We start from the raw sequence: 8875 nt of genomic DNA, 5'->3' as shown, positions 1-8875 counted from the left end.
AACTGAACTAGAACTGAACTAGAACTGAACTAGAACTGAACTAGAACTGAACTAGAACTGAACTAAAACTGAACTAGAACTGAACTAGAACTGAACTAAAACTGAACTGGAACTGAACTAGAACTGATCGACTATGTTTAGGGTAACAAAATCACAATAGTTTGTATGAACTGAGACTGAAATAGAGCTGATCGACTATGTTTAGGGTAACAAAAGCATAAATGATTGTATGCTCCTATAAGGAAAATATAGGGTACCTATTACCAATAGAGATGCTTTTACAAACTACAAGTAGGTTAAGTATAAAACGTGTACATACATACAAATCTTGGAACATTTACCAACACATACAGTGTGTTTTTTAATATATGCAATACTTTTATAACATATTTATGTATTTACACATACTATATCATCACATATATATATGTGCATGTATGTATATATTTAAATTTGTGTTCATACATACTATTTGTATTTTACGCAAAAAGAGAAATAGCAAAAAGCAAAATAAAGTTGATAGAACATTATTAAGTTTTGGCTAAAAGTTTTAACAACAATAGCAATTTAATGACACACAATATATAATATAGTTCTACTCAATATTTGATACGCACTAATAATAAAAAGTGCTCTGAAAAGCATAAGAATTATTGGATTGAAATTTTTCCTTGTCGTAACCAGCAGGTGGTAGATTTAGAAACATTAAGAAAAATCTCAAAAATAAATGTTTTAGCTATTATTTTAAACATTTTTAAGATTACAATAATTAAAAGCTCTCATTAAAAACTGTCCCTTTACAATACTCCACCACCCCCTTATGTATGAACTAAATATGTGTAAACTTCTGATATACTGTTAAAATTTCTATGCATTTCACATGTTCCCGTGCTATGTGAAAAATATCTTTAAATGTGATTAAAACTTTATCAATTAGCTGCTGTTGCTCAAAACTGCTTCTGCTGTTGAACTTGCTTCAGCTCTTAAGGAGACAGGTAAAATGCAGTTTGTGCAAAATGTACTAAGTAGAATTTCGGTTTTGTTGTTTATAAAAAATAACAAAATATTTCCTCTTCAATCGATAAGTCGAACACATATCACCATTGATAAAGATGATGATGATTTTTCTCATCTGGGAAAGAAAGTTTTTCCGCAAAAGCTTTTTGCTGTTAAAGAAAACTTAATATATGACCGAGAACTTAATTAAAAATACGGAAAAACTAGGATTGAATTTATGCTGATGTTTTTATTAAAAATTTGAAATCTTTAAACTTAATTTTATAGAGGTGCTGCAAGAGGAAGAAACAGTTTTATATTTTATCCTAATACATGATTAAAAAATATATTGTTCATATTAAAGAAACAAATTTATTATTTTAATGTAAACCACATTTTTTGCATGTTAAGTATGTTGGTAATATAAGTTCTCTGAATGATTTTGTTTGTTTTAACTTATGAACTCATCAAATAACATAATTGCTTATAAGAGAGTTCTTTGCCTTCGTTTTTTTATTTAAATTCGCAGCATAGTTTTAGGACAAGGAAATTGTATGTAATTATGGCAAATGTTTATTATAAATTTATTTATAGTTTTCGACATTTTCGTATTTCTCCCTTTTCTTTTGAATTGATTTTAGCAACACAACATTGCTACATGTTTTACCTTCAAGTTATACATTGTACATTTTGTCTACTAATTTCCTTTGGCAAAATGAAACTTGAATTTCAATACAAATTTAAGTTTATACATAAAGTAATACATTTAAATTAATATTACATATTATAAGTATGTAATTGCATTTAAAAAAAGATGTTTAAATAGTACTATCTACGCCACATAGTTTAATTTTAATAGAAAATAGTAGAATATAAATAGAGAAAAAGTACATCCAAGCAAAAGAGAAAAACATTAAGTGCACTGACATTGATGTCGATACGTTTAAGTAAGTGTTAGTGTGTGGTTAATGTGCGTGAGTGCACATGTAATTTTTTAACAAACAACCATTTTTAAACAATATGGATCAGGGATCAGCACATTAAACATAGAATAGAATACGAAGACGGTTTTTTGAAGAGAAATTAACTTTATAAATTGCCTTGGCAGTTGTTGTTGAATTTTATACCGACCACTGATTTACTGAAGTTACCAACTATCTCAATTCAACAACATAAATAGACTTTTAAAAATACATACTCACAAAGAACTCAGCAATAATATTAACTAACAAAAGGTAGAACTACCCAGAAGTTTTACTAGGATTCAATGTATTCCTTTAAATCAGTATTTTTTAGGGTTAAGTAAGTCGTTACATGGCTAATTGCAATTACTTGTAATGTGTAACAGAATAATAAACAATTACAATTACCTGTAATTGAATTTTACAAATTACATATAATTATGAGGGTGAAAATCACAATTACATGTCATTGAAACTAGCAAAACTTTTACTACAACTACAAGATAAAACTTTAATTACAATTAATAATAATTGTAATTGATAAACTTTCAATTTCAATTACTTTAAATGTAATTTTAATTGAAAATCTAAAAATTTCCCCAAAGTTGTATGTATATTGTTGGTCTCTTTGATAAGTATAATTACTGTATGTTGGTTTAAAACCGGAAACAATATTTGATTATTGGCATTAGTAATCATTTCTAGTTCGAAACAACCTTTGGAAACTGTACGGTTCTACATGCTAGTATAAAGGTTTGAATCATTGTTTAAATGCAGTATGATGAGAATAGAAAAGAAAATTACAAACAGAAAGTTAAAACAGAGCAAAAACAATTCTGTTATGCACTACAACACTTAATAGCTTGTCTTCTTTTTTATCCCCAAGATTTTTCATATAGCAGAAACCCAGCGAAAATAAAGACAAACGTGACAGTATAATACTGGGCTTACCTTTGGCCAACAAAGCTAAATCTCAAAGTTTCGTAATATTTTTCAATGAGATTGAAATTCACATGAACTTTTCTAATAGATTTCTTATGAAGTTTTCTCGCAAATTGGAAAAAAAATTTGGATAGTTAAAAGTTAACCGATTGGCCTAGAAAGCCAGAAATTTAGGTTATTCTCAAATATTCGAAATCTAACCTTCATATTGGAATCTAACCTTTAATAGTTCAGAAATCTATAATTTTATTAAATAGATCGATTTCGAGTCTTAACGTTTGTTGGGTTATTCTCATAATATGATATTGTGTTTGTCTGTATTCTTTTCCTCACTCACTCTATATGATGGTAAATGTTTATAAATAGTCTTTTGTTATTGTTGTTGTTTTGCTCTCTTAATGAAAACAGGAAACAACACTTGAGATATTTGTTGTTTTACATTTTTGTGTGTTAGTGTTGTATTTATCTTTTTACAGTTTTTCCCCCATTTTTTAAAAAAAAAAATTTATTTCTTTTTAAGTTTTTGGTCATACATATAAGCTGACCATTTAATATTAATGAAGTGTTTTGTATCTTTATTTTTTTTGATTTTAATGTTGTGGCAATTAAAAAAATTAAATTTTAAACTTAAATTTTTTTCTCTCAAAATTTCAAAGTGTTTGAATGAAATTTAAAAAAAGAATAAACTTTGTAATAAATGCACTTCCTCAATAGTGTAGTCTTTAATAAGGAACCTAATACAGTCTACAAATTTAATCTTAGTTTTTAAAGCATAATTAAGTATTCCTTAAAATCAAAGCATACTTTTTGGAGTTCTAGCTTTTCGACATATATACGTTTGTAAGCATTTTTCTTAATGTCTGTAATCTGTAACCATCATTTGGCTGAATTATTTATAATAAGTCTTTAATTTTGAAAGTTATATAAATTTCATAAATATTATAGCATCGTTTTTAACCTAAACAAACCTTTAGGAGATGTATTAAGGATTCAGCGTTGTATTATATTTGGAGAAAATATGGAACGAAAAAAAAACATTTAGAGTTCGTAAAGCATATATAAAACAATTGCTCTAAACATCAAGAATTTTGACACAATTCACTATTATCTTAGCTACCCTAATAGTATGCAATAGACAAACATAAACAAATAACTAAGTGCATATATATTTAAAGAAATATATTTATATACGTATGAAATTCTTTAAAAATAAATTTGTTGTTATATTTACTAGTACTAGTGTTTTATAAATTTTTAGTTGCTGCCATTTATTTTTTTTTTACTATTGCTGTGAGTGTTTTTAGTTTTACTGTTTGTGTCTAAGAAAAGTGGTTGTAGTGTCAAGAAGGATACGTTTAAATTTCCTGAATTTCAACAATATAATAAAGTAGTTTTTCCTCAGCAACTAGGTCAACTGTAAGAAGCAGCGTTAAAAAGATAACTAACTCTTTGAATATTGTGTGAAAATGTGTATGTGGAATAAAAAGCATTATCCAAATATTAACAACAACAGACAAAAGCAGCAACCAGATTCTTTACACTTAATAGTTACTAACTCAAATGCACTCATAAACACACATTTAGATGCTCACATATGTTTTTTTAAACACATACACACTTACTTATGTATTTGTGTTTATAATAAAGATAAAAGCAAGGAACAACTTTAAGAAAATAGAAACCACTAAAGAGTGCAAGTTTTAAATGACCAAAAGCAGCAGCGGCTAAATAACTGCAAGATATAAAACCATTTTTTTTTTGTAAAGTGGCACACAAAGTATTGGGAAAAAAAGTTTTATTTTTAAGAAAAAAAAAACTGACCTAACATTTGCTCCACATAGCAATGGATACACTGCCGTGAACAATATAATCAGCAACTATTAAAATAGCCAATAACAGCAACCAAAACTAAACTATGTCTTAACAATTACGAAAGTAAGCGTCAAAATACTTAAGCTAAAGTTAGGGGGAGGCATTAAACCTTCAAACTCTCTGCCAAACTAAGATCTACTCTTTATGTATTTTTGTAGAGGTATTCCTGCAACAGATCCTTATTTGAAATCTTACTTTTTGAAATTTTGAAAACTTTTCAATGATTTTTCCGTCTACCCTCGTTTGTATAAAATAAGTTTTATATTCGTTTAGAGATGTGTGAAAATGCTGAACAAGTTTAAAAAAAGCCAAAAGCAAATAAAATTCCCAAAATAATGATAACAAACAAAAGTTATTTCTTTATACACTTAAAAAATAATTTAATACAACTCATATGTGCACTAGACTACTGCAGATTTTATGTGGGAAAATCATCATACAAAAAGTGCTTTAATCCAAAATTTAAAATTATAGAACTTAGAGGGAAAATCGTAAAACAATTACTGTTTAAATTAAAGTCGCGTGACAAGCGTTAAGAAAACGTAAGACAGGAAATAATTTCTTCAAATTTTTATATTAGTTCAGTAATCGACCAGTAAATAAGAGGAATTTTTGTATATTTCATTTAATTCGATATAATTGTTTAACTTACAATCGATGTCGTATCGTTGTAGCGTTTAAAAAATTACGACATAATACGATACTACTTTACAACATCGATTGTAAATTAAACAAATTTTATCGTTAGTGGAATTTCAAATTATTTTCCATAAGTTTAGAACCTGAGCTTCGAATGTCATGATTATCTAATAATTTGGAATAGGTTATAATGCTATCATAACTACTATGATAACCAACTAAACACAATCAGACTCAAATTCAGTCTCTACTCAACCAATCAAGTCAGTGCATAGGGAATTTGAATAACATTTTTATTAAAGATCAGGAGTGTTAGAAAAAATGGGTTCAGGTTATATTGAGATTAAAGTTAAAAGTCCATGTTATTGAATTTTGAACGTTATGGGATATTTCATAAAATATTATTAAATTTTTAGATTTGTTGAGAAATGAATAGTTTAATCAAAAACCATAATGCAACTATTAATAATTTTCAATATGAAATTCTCCTCATACTCTATAACATCTTTATGTTTGAAGCAGATTGCAAAAATTGCAATTGAATTTTCTACTTTTCTTATTTCCTTATACACACCACAATACAATCTTCAACTACTTGTTTTCCACATTTCTAACATTCCTGATTTTGTTAATTTTGTTTTTTATTTTGTATTTCTTTTTTTTTTTTGGTTTGTTTATAGTCAGCAACAAAAATATGGAAAATATATTAAATTCATCAGGACAGAAGTAACGTCTTGAAATTCTTAACAAAAAAGAAAAATTTCTAAGAAAATTTAAGGGTAAAAACAACAATGGGATCTTGATTGTTACACAAGGAAGAATACAATTTGTTTAATGTTGCCTGTTTACAGGATATCTCTAATATGAATATCTTGAAAACCAATCGTATAAATCGTATAAGTGAAAAAGTCTAGAATGCTGTTATTGGGTATGTAGGATTCGTTTAAGCCGATTATAATATTCCTACTTGTTTGCTCTCTAATACTCCAAACAAATAATAAATTTCTGTAGATTTTTTTTGCTTGTTTTTCTTTAACCTGCTTTCAAGGAAAACTAGTTGAGAGTATGAAAAACTAAGAGAAAAGCTTAAAAGAAAATAAATAAAAAATACTTAGAAGAGCAAAAAGAAAAATTGTATCGAAGTATTGCTTAAAAACTTAAGTGATAATAGTTTATCATACATACTTGTAGTTGTTATTTTTTTTTTGGTATATAGATTTTTCTTTTCTCATACTTAAAGTTGTTTCCTATTAAGTTTGTTTTTTTTTTTTTTGCTGTTGTTAAGATTCTTATTGTATTGAATGAAAACTTTTTATTGTTCATAAATAATAGTCATACAATACCTAGTAGAAATCATTTCTATTTAAAAAGCATTTAATAGTTAAAATACGATTACAATAGAGTGATTTTTTTCTATATATATTAAAAGTTCTATTAAGGTTTAATGGTTGTGAGAAGTTATTTTTTAGCTTTTCAGTTTATTAAATGCTTTGAAAGGGACATGCAAAGAGGTAACTTTACATTAAAAGCATCAAAATACTTAATAGCTTTAACATTGTAACTTTATTGAAATTTTTTAAGAATCCAAGAAATAACTAAACCGTTAACTTATAGAAATATTCCCTAGTATAAAGGATTCTGACACAGAACTGTTCACTTAACAAGCTCTATGCAGACAGGAGAGAATTATAGTGATATGTTCGAAGGATTGTAATTAGCACTTTCTAAAGTAGTGACAGAACTAAACAATACAAATCTTTCTTAAAGCAGTTATATTTGGTTAAAAAAGGCAGAAGTCCTTTCTCATATAATGAATCCTTTAACATATCCCTTATTGCTCAAAGAATTTTCTAATGAAATTTTTTCAAAAATTAGAATTTGGCATTGAGTTCATAAAAATTGGTCCGATCAAAAAAAATAAGAAATTATATTGAAGTTTCTTTCCAGAATAAACATTCGTAACCATTGGCCAATAGCAGCAGTTAAAACACACAGATGCATACATATAAGCTCACACATATGTATAATCATTTATGTAAATAGATACATACATTCACACACAGATACTCAATTTTTAATGTAACACTTTCTTTGTGCCATTTAAATATTAAATATTTTTTTATGACGAATAAACCATATCAAGTTCAAACACAAAATATATATATTTTTTTTAAATAAAATTTAAAATTTTTTCAAAATATTAATTTAAACAAAAAAAATGAGATAATCCAAATTCTACCTGTGGAAGTTTGTTGCTGTAGCAATTAAATATTCCTGTTGATTTAATAACAATTTAATTATTATTAAACTATTTTCTTTTATAAATAATCAATTAAATAATTAATTATTGTAAACAAAAATTTTCTTTTTATTTCAATAATCCACAATCTTTAAATAATTATGTAAATATTTTATTTTTAATATTTTAAAATTTCTGTTTATTTGTTTTTAGTATAGAAGAAGAGATTTTAAATATCCGTTAAAATTTAAAATTGAACTTTTCACTTGGTCGTATACAGCACGACTGATAATGTAGAAACTTTTCTCTAGCGGTTTTTAGTGTTAAGTAGACCGCACAATTGTTTATTTATGTATTATCAATTTCAGTATCAAGGTGGCAGCAGAGATGAGCAGAGCCAACTGTTGTGTAGTGTCAGTCTTTAGAGCCAAACTGTTAAACGTATGAATGAGCAAGTAAAGCAGGCTTTAACCAACGAACAACACACATACACACTCACACACACACACTTAAACGCTTAAATCCAACAAGTGTCTTCTTTTTCAGCTTTACAAAAGTTTAAAGCTGAAATTAGACTTGTTATTGTTGTTTTTGTTGTAAAAAATGTTTAAGCTGCTTCTTAAGCTACTGGCTCAAAACTCTGCTACTACCCATAACTGGCTGGCTGCTCTTGCAAACAACTTTTAACTCTTTCTTTCTTTAGTTTATTTTGTTTTTGTTTAAACTATTTTTATAACTTTTTGTTTTTGTTTCATTCATATGCTTTCTTTACCTTTTTTATTAAAATTTTATTTTGTATTTGATATTTATTTATAATTTTTATTTTCAAAAATTCTTTCGAGTTTTCTTCGTTTTTTTTTGTAATTTAACTTTTTCTGTTGTGTTACTGACTGATCAATTTCACACCGCGTCGCGTTTTGAACACAACTGTTTAGTACGACTTAATGTCTGCAACTGATCTTGCCTCAGTGTTTTAAGTTACCATCATACTTGTTTGGCTAAAATGGAATTTCTTTTTCTATCTTTCTTTCTTTTTAGTCTGCCAGTCTTTTGGAAATATTGATCAATGTTTTTCTATGTTGTTGTTCTTGTTTTATTTAACGTTATTACCCAGAAGTTTGTACTACTTGTTTTTTATGATTTTTTTCTTTTATTATTTCAATATTTTTATTGCTATTTGTTTTATTATTCATACATACATACACATTTAGCTGTTAAGTAAACT

General features: G+C 26.7%; 1 protein-coding gene across 5 annotated transcripts in view; it reads right to left on the bottom strand.

Moving 5' to 3' along the window:
* Positions 1-8613, bottom strand: part of LOC111675100 (acidic repeat-containing protein) — a 32403-nt gene extending 23790 nt beyond the window's left edge. Inside the window, exons 1-2 of one of the 5 annotated variants that reach the window (XM_046951191.1) lie at positions 8423-8613; positions 7651-7685 (exon numbers count right to left, since the gene is read on the bottom strand). The gene's annotated coding sequence lies outside the window, so the exon portion shown is untranslated. Of the gene's footprint in view, positions 1-7650; positions 7836-8422 lie in introns of those variants that run through there. The other 4 variants (XM_046951190.1, XM_046951193.1, XM_046951194.1 and 1 more) reach the window with 4 other exon arrangements.
* Positions 8614-8875: the final 262 nt, after the last annotated feature.

This window comes from Lucilia cuprina, chromosome 5, assembly GCF_022045245.1.
Source record: "Lucilia cuprina isolate Lc7/37 chromosome 5, ASM2204524v1, whole genome shotgun sequence".
In the NCBI taxonomy this organism is placed as follows: Eukaryota; Metazoa; Arthropoda; class Insecta; order Diptera; family Calliphoridae; genus Lucilia; species Lucilia cuprina.
This window is presented reverse-complemented; position numbering and strand designations above follow the sequence as displayed.